Below are 16589 nucleotides of genomic sequence, written 5' to 3' on the forward strand. Positions count from 1 at the left end.
TTTTAATTTAGGACTGGCAAAATAATAGCTATTTGTATAACAAGGAAGCAAAGTGCTATTTTTCCTCCCGAGAATTAAGTTTACTTCATTCAAGAATCATTCAAGGGAGGAAAAGTACGACTATGCTCCCTACAATCAGGTCAGGAAATGAATACTTTCGGTAGAGGTATGTAGGTGGAAAAATATTTTTCAGTTACGAAAATAAGTAGACATTTTGTTTTGTGGGTTCGTCAATGAACACTATTTATCGATATACATAAAAAGAAGTAAAACTTATTCCAAATCCATTAAAAAATATTTTTGTAAAATGTTATACAACATGTCTTTGTTTGTAACATTTAAAAATAATTAAGAGAAATTCCTGCGGTTGACCTGAATACAAATTTATAAACAATTTTATATTTCCGGTAATTGCTAAGTACTTAATAAGTACATTTTCGTAGAATCATTAAATGGGGCGGGATCATTGTCACAATATTTAAATAACGCAATTAGTCATTCTTAAGCAGTATATTTTGTGGTTCTTTCAGCCAGAGTTTGTTGAAAAAAAGCGCGTTGTGATATAAAATTTAGTATTTATCAAAGAACAATAAATGTGGCGGCCATGGGAAAGTGATACGCATTTACCTGACGAAAATGAACCTACGGATAATTTAGAAGATAAAGATGGAAGTGCGGGGTCAAGTACTCACCAAAGGAAGAATTTGTGTGTAACTGAGCAAAATATGGTGTTAGATGTATTTGACGGACTTTCTAAAAAAATGACCAAATATGAAGCTGTTAAGCAAACGGCGATATTAACAAAAATTTCTTGTGTAACAGTGTACCGTTTAATAAAGACTGGTTCGAAATATAGAAAAACAAGAAAGGATTTGGGAAGCTCTTAAAAAATTCAACCTTACCTCTTGGAACCTATTAGTGAGACAATATATAATATGTATGCAGCTAAAATTATGCCTAACCTAAACAATATCATGGCAAAATTAAAAGAAAAACATATGGTTCATGATTGTTCCACAAAGACTCTGGGACGACTTTTGACCAAAAATGGTTTTAAATATAAAACTGTCAATAAGAGACAAACCATAATGGAAAGTAGCCGCCTAATAAAATGGAGGAATGAATATATCGAAAAAATTTTACAATACCGCAGTGAGTGTCGAGAAATTTATTATCTGGACGAGACTTGGTTTGATTCTCACGAAACGATAGATAAAGCCTGGGCAAACGGTTTAAGCAAATGCCAAATAGATGTACCTCATTCTAAAGGCAAGCGAATTTGCATATTACATTGCGGAGGACAACATGGATGGGTGAACGATGCGTTATTGTTGAGTTCCAAAAGTATTAAAGACAGTTCTCTAGACTACCACCAAGGCATCGAAGGGACGCTTTTTGAATCGTGATTTGAGAATACATTACTCCCAAATTTAAAAGCAAATAGCGTGATTGTTATGGACAATGCATCATATCACTCCAGATGCATTAAAAAAATTCCAACCAAACAGAGTAGAAAGGATGAAATTCAAGAATTTTTAATAGCCGAAGACCTATATTTTGAGGATCATTACACCAAAGATCAACTAATTCACGTTCTTCATACAAAAGTCGTAACTAAAGAACATATTGTAGATAAATTAGCCACTAACAATGGACATATGGTTTTAAGATTACCTCCATATTACTGTGTGTTGAATCCCATAGAATTGCTATGGGCTCAGTTAATAAACCATATCCGGAGGAACAACACATCTCCAAAAGATGCCCAAAGTGTTGTCGAACTAATAAAAACGGAGTTCAAAAATATCAGTGCTCAAAACTATCAAAATGCTATAAAACATGTAAAGAAGATTGAAAAGGATTACATGAAAAATGTCCCAGCCTTGAAGAAAATTATTATTAATTTGGATGAGAGTGATGAAGAGAACGATAATGACGATGAGTTGGAATAACCTTTAAATCCTATTGGAAGATCCCAAGTGAATGTGAATTTTTGAAGTGGCTAGTATATCATTTAATTTATGATAGTAAAAAGACCAATTGGTAACTTTTTGTGGCATCGCATGTGACATGTAAGTAAATAAAAACTATTTTTTTCATACCTGTCAGTCTAATTTTAACCTGTTTTACTTTAACTTATGATGGTGTCATGTCCCCCAAAAGCTTTTTCCATGTAACAACGACGACTTTCGTTGCACAGCTTTTTACTTTTTTACAAAATATATACCTCTTACAAAAAATTTTGTACTTTTATTGTGAACAAATTTAACTTCTTTTATATAGTGAGGTCCTAAAATAACGGATAAATTCATTTTCTACGTAAATTATAAGGGCATACGAAAAATCCTCAAATATACACAAAAATACACTTTCTCAATAAAATCATTTAACTACCTCCTTAACCGCCCAAGGGGTAATAGCTACCCATCTAAAAAGTTTAAATAAAGGCGTGTGATACGGAGTTTAAGAGGGTTTTCAATTCTCTATTCAGAAATGTAATATTTTTGATTTTTGGACTTGATACTTAAGAAAGAAGTTATTTTATTTCTTACATAAAAAAGTCCTCGATTCAAATAGTTGTCATGATTGACTAGTATATTTGTTATCTGGTTGACAAAAAAGTAACATCGAATCTTTTTAAACATTTAGGTAAATGTCTCAAAAAGTAGCTATTATCCTTATGGGGTTAAAGGGGTAGTTGAACGATTTTATTGAGAACGTATATTTTTGTGTGTAAAAATTGACCTGGTTCAGGAGTTTTCATCTACTTTATAATTAAGTACGTAAAAATTATATTTATCCGTTACTTTAGGACCTGACTGTATAATATATTAATATTAAGTGTTCATTGACGAACTTGTTAAGAACCGAAGCACGGCTAATAAAAAAACTTGTAAATCCACCAAAGCAACATTTTTATTTTCGTAACTGAAAAAATATTTTATTTTGCCAATCTTAATTTTGGAAAAAGGGTGAAGGTACATTTTTCTAAATACTAGATATATATAATACGAGGTAGTTTACTTGAAAAATAATCAGTATATCGATCAATTGGTAAAAACATTTAAGTACACAAATTAATAATTTGAAATTCAACACTTTCTCCGATAATTTTATTTGAATGTTGGATACAACTCTGTAAATGTCTCGCTGGGGGTCTGTGTTACAATAGGTATCAATAGATACCTATTACCGGATTACCAGTAAGTCGTTTATTAAAATTTCTCATAGATCTTGTCCCTCACATAACTCTCTCAATGTTTTGTTGATCTATCTGTAGAAAAGCATCGCCTTGAGGTTGGCGACTAAATATCAATTTTGTATTAAAAGCATTTATTTGTAGACCCATTTCTTTTCCTGTCGTGTTTACGCAATTTAATAACTTTTGAGGAGTCTGAAGACTATCTATCGCATAGGATGATAGTATCGTCAGCGTATCTAAGTTTATTAATCAATTTACCATTGATTTTGACTCCAAAATCTTGCATATTGCAAAAAGTGTAAATATATCCAAATTATATCCATCTGTTTAAAAATTATATCCAAGTAGATATTAAATAATAACGGATATAGAATGCATCCCTGTCAGACGCCTTTTTGAATACGTATAACATTCGTCTGTTAATCATTCATCGACTCGTATGACTGCTTTCTGCTTCCAATACAAGTTTATATTCCATGCTGCACCCTACCGAAAGCATTTTCGCAATCGATGAAAGATACGTAAATATATTTACGTTGGTAGGGGCATTCTTGAAGAAGTACATTTGGTTTATATAATATAGGTGACTCTTTCGCAATGACTTCTTATTATTCGATACATAATGCGAAGAAAATTTTTTACGTGTGGCTTTTCAGACTAATTAATCTGTATTAATTTCCATCAAATATAGTAAATTACATTAAAATTCTACAAAAAAATAGCCTTAGAACAATTTTAGGCAGAGTTATAACATGAGGAACATAAACAGCTGGATACTAGATAAATAATAAATAGCTAAATACTGAAAACATAAATACTGGAATAGCCAAATAAGTTGAGGAGAAAGCACAGACTAGTAACATATAATAGAAAATAAATAACCAAAGGGAAGAAGAAATATAGGAACTCAATATAAATAACTAAGGTTACTTATTATTAACGTGAAATTGAAAATGAACTTCATTCTGTGTACGTGTTAAACAATGACCAGGTCCCGACCTGGAACTGGCTCCAACATCAATCCTGAGTTAACTCTCGCATTATTTGATCTCTCAATTTCCTTAAATATTTTATATTCTATCTATCGAATATTATTCTTTATCTTGTTGTTTATTTAGCGTTTAATATCTTATACTAACGTAGTTAAATATTTTTTAGAAAAATCCCATCGGGAAACTCTATGCGACGCCCCTGATACCATCTGTGTAACACACCAAACTTTAAGACACTCTCATAATGAGTTCGACATTTGTTTGACATAGTTCGAGTCTCGGTGAAGGCTAATAGGTCTAATAGCTGTCAAATTCTTGAGGATGACTTGCAGATATTGATATTATAGGAATATACGAAGAACGAGAAGATGGATAGTAGGGAACTGACAGTTTAATGGGTATTTTAAAGCGAAAATATCGTTGTTACTTGAAATTTAAAAGGAGCTTTGGGTTTCTGTCTGGTTTGAGGTTAATTGTGGATTTGTGACTTTTTAAATCGATCGTTTTGAGCATCAATTACGGTAAATACACACTAAATCCATTGTGCATCTATGAAATTATGACGGATCTATAAGACAGACGGATTTTTGTAAGAACTGAAATAACAAAATTAATTGGGTATCAATCAGGAGTACTTTTGAGAGTATAGTTATCTAGATCATGTCTAGATAAATATATTTATTATGAGACAAGCGACAGAATAGAACAAAGAGAAAAATTTTAAAACACATATTATGTTTACCGACTAACGTGCCCCGGAAACAACTTGCATTTTAAAGTCTCTAAATAAAAGTCTCTAAAGTAACTGAATATGATGAGAAGTGGGGAGCTATTTGCCTGAAGTAGGTCATTCAGAAATATATCTGTAGTTTTAAATTTATTAATTTCCACAGATTTTAATAAAGTTAGCTTAGGGCTTTATTTTGAATGTGCAGAATTTGAAACTGTTCATTAAAAGAATGATTATGATCTAGAAGGTGAAGTGCGTATGTAGAAGTGTCTGTTTTTCTATTGTTGAAAGCCATTTTGTGTTCTGCTATCCGTTTGTCAAAGGTTCTGCCGGTTTGACCGATGTAAGTTTTCGGAGAGTCACCACAAGTTAGTTTGTAAACACCACTCTGTAGTTGTTTTCTCTTTCGGCTCTTATTGTTCTTAATATATTTGCTTAAGTTGTTGTTAGTTCTGAAAGCTGGTGTTATTCCTTTCTTTTTTATGTATTTGGCTATTTTTGTTGTTATCTTGCCAGTATATGTGATAGAGCAGAAGGTACTGGGTTCTTTCTGTGGTGGTGGATAGACTAATTTCAGGGCTTTCTTATGGAGTTTTTGGTTTAAAATTTTGTTAATTGTTTGTTCGTTATAGCCATTGTTTACTGCTATTTGTTTATTGATGTTCAGTTCAATTTCGAAGCTATTTTTTGACATGGCAATTTCTGTCAGTCTATGTATCATGCTATAGTAGGCTGCTAATTTGTGTTGTGTAGGATGGGATAATGAATTGTGTATACAAAACAAATTAGCAGCCTACCATAGCATGATACATAGACTGACAGAAATTCCCATGTCAAAAAATAGCGTCGAGATAGAACTGAACATCATTAAACAAATAGCAGTAAACAATAGCTATAACGAATAAACAATTAACAAAATTTTAAACCAAAAACTCCATAAGAAAGCCCTGAAATTAGTCTATCCACCACCACAGAAAGAACCCAGTACCTTCTGCTCTAACACATAATATACTGGCAAGATAACAACAAAAATAGCCAGATACATAAAAAAGAAAGGAATAACACCAGCTTTCAGAACTAACAACTTAAGTAAATATATTAAGAACAATAAGAGCCGAAAGAGAACAACTACAGAGTGGTGTTTACAAACAAACTTGTGGTGACTGTCCGAAAACTTTCATCGGTCAAACTGGCAGAACCTTTGACAAACGGATAGCAGAACACAAAAAGGATTTCAACAATAGAAAAACAGACACTTCTGCATACGCACTTCACCTTCTAGATCATAATCATTCTTTTAATGAACAGTTTCAAATTCTGCATATTCAAAATAAAGGCCTTAAGCTATCTTTATTAGAATCTATGGAAATTAATAAATTGAAAAAAACAGATATAATTCTAAATGACCAACTCGAGATAAACAGCTCCCCACTCCTCAACCTCTTCAGCTAAGGACTTTAAGAAGGCAAACACATAGTAAACTAAATCACTTGAGAAATGCACTCTGCCGAAACAGCTGTAGTCACATAGTTGTAATAAATTTTGTGGAAGTAAAGAAGACAAACCTTTTCAGTGTTTTATTGTTAGATAAAATGAACTTCCATCAAGTAACGGTCGAACCCATCAATTATCTGCTATATTATTAAGACCGACAATAAATATTATGATTTTGACCGCCAGCATTACAAAAATTATAATACTAATTTCATTCGATATATTTATAAGCCCGGGTTGACAACCGTAAAGCAACATATTTTACATAAATATTTATTTCTATATTATTCTAATATTAACTCGTTTTTTAATAAGAATACTCTTCTGTGTCAATACTAAACTGACATTCCCTGACATTCCATTTTGTATCGAAAATTTATAACCCATCACCAAACAAGATTAAAAATTCCGAAACTAATTAATGACATTCCTGAGTTGAAAATTTCTTTGGGGAAGAAGATTAATTGTTCTCTTGTTCGACATTTACGTAAGCGTGTTTTACTATTATTAAAAAGTGTGAAGTTTTACACTATGTAGTTTAACGTTACAAGTGAGTATTCTGAATGCTGAATGCTTGTCCAATTGAAACGTATCTTTGGTCCAGAAAAATTTTTTCGGTAAACATATCTACAAAATATTTAAGGCACATAAATGTACCATTGTTGCACCAACCGATGCGTACCCTCTTTAGAGAATTTTTGTGACTGTGCGTCGAAGAAATAATTAACGGCATTTTGTATTTCTTCGTCCATCTGAAAACGATTACCTTTTAACGCCATTTTCAGTAGCCCAAAGATGTGAACCATAGAGCTATAAATCGGAACTGTAGCGTGGATACTCTAATATCCTCTATTTCTTTCGCTGTAGATTTTTTCACTTCTTCAACGACATAAAGCAGAGCAATGTTGTATAGAAGAATGACAAGGTTTTCTGGACGTTTTGGTCATGTTGCTTGATAAACCTTGTTTAAAGGTTCCCTATAAAGGTTTTTGTTAATATGCACTCTAGGGGAATTTCATGGTTGAATAAACATGTTAACATGACCTTGTCCGCAGAAGATTGAAATTGATATGGCCGAACACTGATAATATTTGGACAGATTGTTAACAACAAACGCCATTTTGAAATCACTATACTTAAAATAGTGGTCAAACACAAATGACAGTACCTGATCAGTGTGACGTGTAGAAACATAACTGACATTTCAGAACGTCAGTTGAGTGATTCCAATTATTTCCAAGGCTAACCTGACCAAAGCTTTGCTTCAATTGAACAAGCTTATTTAGCAAAAACGATCAAGTTTGTCTGTCTCCCTTATATATCTCTTGGATATTGCTAATTTCTCTTCCATTCCTTATTGTCTTGCTTGATGATACACCTCTGACTCTTTTGGTAGGGTTGGATAATTTACACACTTCCTTTTTTTGGAACTACTTGGTAGTGAAAAATAGGGCTTAAAGTCTCTGTTTTTAATGTGTTTGATTTACACACTATACGCTTATAAACAGGCACGCCTACGGAATGGCCCCTTCAGGGTGATTTATTAATTTTAGTTTTCCCAAACTTCCCTGTTTCATAATTATTGTCCTCTAAATATCTTTTATTGCTTAATCTGTCATCAGTTTTTGAAGCGAAGCTTTTGTGACGTTGTTTTACCTTTTCTCTAGACTCTAGAGCAGAGGTTCCCAAACTATTTTTTCTCGTAGACCACTTTAAAAAATATACTGGTTTCGGTAGACCCCCTGCTGCTGGGGGGAGGGGGGTAAAAATAAGATATTGAAGGTCTTTTTCGTCTTCTTTTCTTTTCTCAAAATATCATTTTAAGCGATTTTACAGTGATTTGGAATCTATTTAAACAAATTTGCATTTTTTATTGTAAATTATCAATTGAAAAAATTGTGTTTTAATAGAAGATTTATCCAAAATGTGATTATCAGGCATTATAACAAGTTTTTTGTTTTAAAACAAGTTGTTGATTAAACTTTAGCGTAGAAAACGATACAATACTGTTTTTTCCATTTTCATTCATTCCCAAAATACATGTTCTTCTATTTGGCTGAAAATTTGCCCACAGATAGCCAAAACACAGGACTTTAATGGTTAAGAGAATTTGTATAGTTTTACAATACAAGAAAAGTTACATGTAATAGAGAGTAAAAATTATATAGTACAGTCGGGTTAGCATTTGATCTTGCATGCCGAGCTACCTAAGCAAGATTCTATTTTTCTAATCTTAAGGGGGTCAATGGTACTGTAAATTTAAAATCGCGAATAAAGGAGAACCGTTTTTGCTCAATATCTCCGCCATATTTAACTTTTCGGCAACAAGTGTAAGGACTGAAGTTGTGGAAAATATGATTTCGTAAAATTAATTCTATTTTAAATTTTTTTGTGCCGTCGATATTTTGCGAGTTATGGGGGAAAGAGTGACAGTTACAGCATAATTATTGAATTATCTCGTTTAGTATTAGTTTTCTAACAAAAATGTACCTATACAAAAATGAAGATATTGAAATTTTATACAATTTTGATCTCTTTCATGTGTTTGCTAAAGTCAATATTTCAGGTAGTACGTATTATGCGGTAAAGGCGCGAACATAAGCCCTGATTGATTTGATAGCAGTGGTTTTTGTTCAATATCTCCGCAATTTTTAACTTTTCGACAAAAATGGTAGGAACTGAAATTGATCCAAATAAAGTGTGTTTACAATAATTGTTATTATTTCCTGTATTAATTGCACTTACAGTAGACGCCTATATTTTTGACTCTGATATTATTCCACGTATTTTTTTGTATTGTAAAACGATACAAATTCTTTTAACCACTTAAAGTCCTATATGTTGGCTATCTGTGGGCAAATTTTCAGTCAAATCGAAAGACATGTGTTTTGGAAATGGAGGAAAATGTAAAAAACGGTATTTTAACGTTTTCTTCACTAAAATTTGATCAAAAACTTGTTTTTAATCAAAATAATGATGCATTATAATAACATTTTTGAGTCACTTCTATTAAAATATTATTTTTTCCATTGATATTTTACAATAAAATATGATAATTTGTTTAAATAAATACCAAATCGCTATAGAATTTTCGTGGACCCCCACTTGCAACTTGTGAACCCCCATTTTTATTTCATGCTAACGTAAACCCCGTTGAGTCCCTCGTGGACCCCTGGGGGTCCACCTGGACCACTTTGGGAATCACTGCTCTAGAGCAAAACGAAAAATACTGACGACCAACAGCGACATGTGAAATAAATGGAAGAGTCAATTTAAGCAACAGGGGGAGTCCTTTAAACAATAAATGTAAAAATTTCATATCTTATTTATTTTATATAATTTACTATAAAATGATATTTATTTATATTTTATTAATAATTTTATATTTAGGCTGTCTTTGACGGGCCAGTGAGAAGTAAACAACGCTAACAAGTAGTAATATCCCTACTACAGATTACTAGATAACTACTAGATTTTTCAGCTTGTTGAAAGCATTTCTTGTTATTCTATTCTTGCCTGTCATATTCTTTGTCGTTAGAAAAACGTTATTTATTTACTGTCTTTCCAAATGGCTCTGTTCTTTGAGAAGTTCAATTCTTCTTGAATCTGGAAACCATTCAAGTCATGATGGTAAAAGTTTGGTAAAAACTCGGAATAAATGATTAATCTACGATTAAAATAATTCCACCTAATTAGTTCATCTTGGAAATGTATATTTTAAAAACAGTTCCTGTTGCGATTTTGCCTCTTTTGCCTCTTTTTAAAAAAGGCAAGCCTGAGAGATTATTTTTTAATGAATTAGCTAATGAAGCACGTCATAAATCATCCCAGGGAAAAGCATCTTTCTTTTTTATGTCTAAATTAAAAGGCTATTTCATTTTTATAATTAAAAAAGTTGGCAGGTAGAAATGTTAGCCGGGAATGTCGGCTGTATTGCCGAAAGGTACAAAAAGTCAAAATGTATTTGTTTCTGTTTGTCCTTTGCCGAATGCAGAACTTCCCTCATTAAAAACGTTTAAAAATCCTTAATTAAGATAAAATGTTTTTGAAGACAAATTTATAAATAATTATTAGCGCAGAAATTTGTCCTCGGTTCTTTTTTAAGGAAGTTGTGTTTTGTTAAAAAAACACAAAGCTCTTTGTTTAAACATTTTTTAATTCAATTGTATATCCGAATTATATGTACAGTCTCACGTTTATCAGTACAGGTTCTTGAATACTCTTTTTCTATTCTTTGCATTTTTGAAAGATTCTATCCTCATTTACTGTTGCGTTGTTGCCAGTTCCATTTATCTGTCAAGTGTTTCAATCTCGTGTCAATGCTTGTATTCTGTGCTATCAGTATCAGTTATTGAGTAACCTAACTAACTCACACCTCACCCTTTGACTTTCTTGTCCTGATTATTTATTTCACTAATAATCTTTCACGCTAATTCTTAGGTAAGTTTTAATAACAGTTTTGATACAAAAAAGAAATACAAATCCATGGCAAATCTAGAATTTCTCCCATCTCTTTTTTCTTTCCTTCACAACCTTTAGAAACATCAGACTTATACGTAGAACACCGAAACCAACGCCAAATGTATCAAAAGTGTATGAGAATAATTCTTAAAAAAATTTACTATAATAAATAAAAGTTTATAGCACAAATTGCCACAAATCTCACAATTGATTCCAGCTTGATACAATAATAATTAATTAATGTTCAATGAATCGTTACATAGTCAAGCGATGAAGATAGTTTTTGATTCACCAATGGGGTGTTTTTCTTTTTATCAAAAATAACAAACAACATAGCCTATAATATTGCATTGACACAAGTATAATTTATAATAAACTATAGAACAGAAACACAGATAAAAGTGTTTAAATAGCAACTAGTGACAACACTATTTTATAACGACAATTACATTTTTACCTAAAAAATTTGACGTTTATTCATCCACTTCGGAAATCGTTTTCAAAAAAGATTAAAGAAAAAAATGTGTTGTAAAAAGTGTGCACAACCGCCAGTTGTTGTTGAGGTTATGATAACCTGTGTCCGCCATTCGACTGATCGAATTCTTCCATTATTTTCTCTATCTAGTGTATACTCGTTTATAATATGGACATTATATTTTGTTCTGATAATATTATTTTGTTTCTTAAAATTCTTATGAGTATCCTCATTTCTGCTGTTTCCAGCATTCTCTGTATCTTGGATGTATCGGGTCTTATTTCTGATCCATACGTCATTGTTGGTCTTATATTGGCCTTATGGATTCTTGATTTCACCACACAATTACTATGTTGGTTACGCCATAAACCTAGTGTTATTCTAATCTACTTGCTTTTTGTGATTACTTACTGTACTAATTCCACTCTTACTTCTTTTCCAACGCCTCCATAGCTGGTCAAGGTAATCCCTAGGTAATGTATCTCCTAAATTTCGTATACCAATCGGAGGTTGGATACCAGCATCATCACTATCTTTACTCTGTCTAGCTCTGCTCTAAAGAGTTCTACTGAACTGCATATAAACCAGTTCCTTAAACTTTTAAACCTGGCACTCCTCTTCTTTCTGCACTCCTTCCTCCCCTGTTCTTTCCCTGTATTATCAATATTAGCATTTCATATGGCTGTCCCCTCACCACAAATGACCTCCGGACAACCTGGTGCCCAAGGTCACTGCTAAGGCATGCTATCTTCTGGATTTTGGAGGGTTTTTGGGCACCAGGTGCTCCGGGGGGTCGGTTCTGATGGCGTATTCTTGTTCAGCAACCCCATGAACCTCCGAGTAATCTGTTTCCATTAATTTAGTGTCGAAACCCATGAAACTCCGTATGACTTGCCTTAGTAATGAACCTGGGCACCAGGTGCTCCGGTGGTCGGTTCTGATGGCGTATTCATCTTTAACCACCCCAGAAACCCCCAAGTAACAAAATCTGGAACTTAATACACCTCTTTTGACATGTCTATGCACTTTTCGATGCATTTTATGCACTTTATAATACAACTATGTATTTCCTGCCATTTCTTTTGACATCATCCTGAACATAATGCAAAAAGTTGTAAGTTTTTAGCTGCTGCATTTAACAATCGATTTATTTTGTGCTAAATGCCCTGGTCTACAAATGACTGTAGCTTATTTATGAGTTCTTTTTTAGTGACCAGCTTTCAAGTCCATATTGTAGTTTGGAAAACACGTAGGTATCATCTCAGAACTTTTACTCTCAGTTCTAAACTAACATCTTTATTGCAGAGAAATGTTTTCATTTTTACAAACGCATTTCCTGCTGTTTTTATCCTAACCCCTATTTCCGTTGTTTAATCATTGTTTTCTGAAATCCAGGTTCCCAGGTATATGTTTATATTCAATACAAAATAAATAAATCTGTACAACTAACATTGAACGTTTTTCGACAACAATGTATAATATTTTTATTGTATCTCATTTACACTGTGATAATACAAAACGAGACATCGATTTCCTCTTGGAACATTGTTGTTCCTGTTTGATATTCCTCACCAGCAATCGTAAACACGGCAAACACAAACAAAGTATTGCCACGGCACAATATTTCCAGCTCGTCGCTTTACATGGAAACTCTTTATAAAAGTAACGTAATAACGCTTAACATCTTGGGCTCTAGACGAAACAATCAAAATAAATTCATGAGCTTTGCTGTAGGCCAGTTGGTAAATATAGCGCAGACAGTCGTCTTTCTGAGGTGTAACGTTTCACCCTGCACTTACACACCACAATATTGTTCGAATAAAATTTTTCGAACCTATAAAGCTATTAAAAAATAATAATATAAAATAATAGTACCGACGTATCCTCAAAATATCCTGGACGAACCTCACCACCAACGTAGAGGTATAGCGCCGAGTGGGAAAACAAAAATAGAAATCTCTTTCACAATTAAGAAGCGGAAACTTAAATACGTCGGTGATGAGGTATTCTGAGACATGATAAATATCATATACTCCAACTGATAATACAGGGTAAAATAGAGAGCAAAACGCGGACCCGGAAGAAGAAGACACTCATGACTTCAAAACTTACGCCAATGGTTTGAACTAACATCGAACGAAACGTCGCAAACAAAATTGAAACTGCTATGATGATAGCCAACGTCCGCAACGGACAAAGCACATGAAGAAGAAGAAGAAAAAATAATGTAAACATACAAAGGACAAGAGTATTTACTTTTGATGTGTGACTAAAAGACATATATGTTTCGAACAAGACTCTCTCCATCTACCCACAGTGTAAATCAATGCGTGGACGAAGCCACATCTCTTTCTCAAAAATCCATGAATGATTTTACTCCATCTGACTCCAATCTGTCGAAGATTGGTCCACTTTTCGAAGAGTCAATTAAGACGTGGTCCAAAGATCTTTGTTTGGTAGTTCTTACAGCTTCGTCAAGGATCTGACTCTTCGCTGTACATTTACTACACATAGTCTGCAATGTGTCAAAGATTAACCTATTTTGAATAAAAGCAATCAATACATAGTGGTTAGTAGTGCTTTCTGTGCAAACCAGTGATAGAATTTCTCATTTTTTGCTGGTAGCCGAAACCCAACCAACGTTGCCACGTCCTCCTCACACCTCAACAGCCAGGATCTGCGTGTGAGTGACTTCTGATAGACAAGAGTGCACATAGACAAACAAAATACTTTATCGGGAAGTGTACGAACTTTCGGCTTCAATGATATTTAAATGGAATTCATTTTTTTCGAATCCTGAGAAAACTAATAAGTATTTTTGAAAAATTTGAACGCAGAATGAAAGATTACGTTATTACCGAGTGCCGAAAGTCCCTGAAAACTTATATAATGTTTATTTTAATAAATTACAGGAGTGAAAAACTACTTAAGAAAATTTTGACCGTAACACTGTCAAAAGTTTTGACACTGTCAAAATTCCCTCTCAAAGATGAAACACAAAAACTAAATTTGAGATTTAGAAAATTTAAAATCGGTTATTTAAGTGAATTTTGCAAATGTAGGGCCACTTCCCATACAAATTTATACCACTTGTTGTTTTGTCTGTGTAGTTACAAAAATCCTATGTGTTATGTGTTAATTTATTTATTTATTTTAATAATTTCTCAATGTAAGTGCCTACACCCTGTAATTATTTATTCAGTATTTCTTTCTGAACATACACTATCATACAATAGCTCTAACAAACCCCTTCCTTTTTTCAGATCACCTTTAATATTCTACAGTTTTTCAACCAATTTTTATTTTGACAATCTTTTTTATCTATCATTTTTATCTAATTAATTTCTTATAATCCTCTACATTTCACAGATTTCCAAGTGTTGGGCACCTACAATGATACAACATAAATGACATCCCGTAGTCGTGTGACTGGGAACAATACTAACTTGAATATTTATTCCTATTTGTCATTCTCCTTACTTTGACCTCTGCCCATAGCTCAAAACACCTAAGAGCAAAGACCTTCACAATCGTACAAGTGTTTACAATAAGTCTATTTACACCTTAGCTGCATTTACGAACATTCCCACCCGAACGTTGTCTTTCTCATAACTAATACATCTGTCTCTGTTTCACAACACACATCTGCCTTCAGGATCCATTCCAATTTACTGTGTTTTAACCCACGAAGCATGTCCGCTTGCCCAGTCCCTCACCTAGCTATCCTATTAGCATAAGTTGGACGTTTAAACATGTTATCGATGAACTTACAAAGCATCCCTTGTAACGGCATCATTTAACTACTTGTAACGCCGACCTGAAGATGATCTGAATAGTGTAGAGATCGAAACCGGTCGTCGAAGTATTATTAAATGATTGTGAGTAAGTATGTGTTTCTTTACTTCATTTAATATGGACTCACATATGCAACCCATTCAACAAATACTTTATTGTCTTCAGCCAAGTTGTTGAGGAGAACTTTGCAATTCTTCGAATGGTTTGATTTGGTGAGTGAGTAATTTATAGACAGAATAGTCGCTTGCCTATATGTGAACGTTGGTTGCCTTTGCTTTGGGGTCTCCATTTAGGATTTTGGTCTGAAATTCAACCTGGAATACAGTTGCAAGATTGGGGAAAAGCTTATATTTGAGAACAATAATTATCCATACACTCTCGAAACTATTACAATTAATTCAAAAATAAAACAATTTCAAAAAGTTTTCCTTTTGAAGAAGGGAACACAGTTTACCGTGATTTATATTTATTTAGTTTAAGAACAGACCTATTTTGCAGACAAAAGAATCAAATGAAATTCAAGCTCTACGAAGCGAGTCAATTGTTTATATTTCCATCTTGAAAAGTCTCTTGCAGTGTCAACAAGATTGATACTAAGAAAACAGCCACCGTGATGGTTCTCACTATATTTATTCAATAGTATGTAAAGTGGTTTAAATCCTAAAACAATGGTATGATCCTTTTAAGACCTATAATCAGATTAAAAGTTGAGGTATTCCAGTCCGTCTTGAGTTGTATTTACATAAGTGGACGGGTTATTTATGTCAGCGGGTGTAAATACGACAGAAAAGAGTATGCTGGATGTCAGAGCTTACTTTTAACTGAGTGTTTTAAGCTCTTCCGCCAAACGAGAGAAGTTAATTATAGAACGGATTGATTGTCATAAAAGTGACTACAGCATCAACATTTTAGTAAAAAAAATTGTACATATGAAGATGTGTATAACCACAGCTATGTTATCATCGACAGAATAATACCAAATTTAGCAGTTATTCATGGTTCTCATTTACGACCAAAACATATGGCATATGGCATATATTATGATGTTCTCACGGTCACTGATGGGAATACTACAAATAGTTGGTAGGGACTATAGTAAAAAAAGAGCACGGGTAATTAGATATTTTAGTAGTTATTGTAAAAAATTATTAGGGAAAAACGCGTATCAAACAGAAAAATTACACATAGACAAAACGCACTGAGAATCCGAATAAGGTATGACGAGATTAGAACAAAATGTAATCTAGAAGGCATAAATAAATAAATAGACACCAGATAGGAAAAAAGAACGGAACAATCACATCAGTAGATTGGCGGAAACAAGAGTCATTAGAATAGCAAGGGACAAATCACAAAGTGGTAGAAGAAGTATCGGCTGTGAACACGGGCGCTCATATAAAAATTTTCAGGGGGGGGGCAGACGTGAAGATGTTGCACGGT

General features: G+C 33.2%; 1 protein-coding gene across 1 annotated transcript in view; it reads right to left on the reverse strand.

Annotated features, from left to right (window-relative positions):
• LOC114324261 (MOXD1 homolog 2) overlaps positions 1–16589 on the reverse strand; it is a 623307-nt gene that overhangs the window by 62777 nt on the left and 543941 nt on the right. The gene's annotated exons all lie outside the window — the stretch shown is intronic.

The sequence above is a fragment of the Diabrotica virgifera genome, chromosome 7 (assembly GCF_917563875.1).
Source record: "Diabrotica virgifera virgifera chromosome 7, PGI_DIABVI_V3a".
Classification (NCBI taxonomy): domain Eukaryota; kingdom Metazoa; phylum Arthropoda; class Insecta; order Coleoptera; family Chrysomelidae; genus Diabrotica; species Diabrotica virgifera.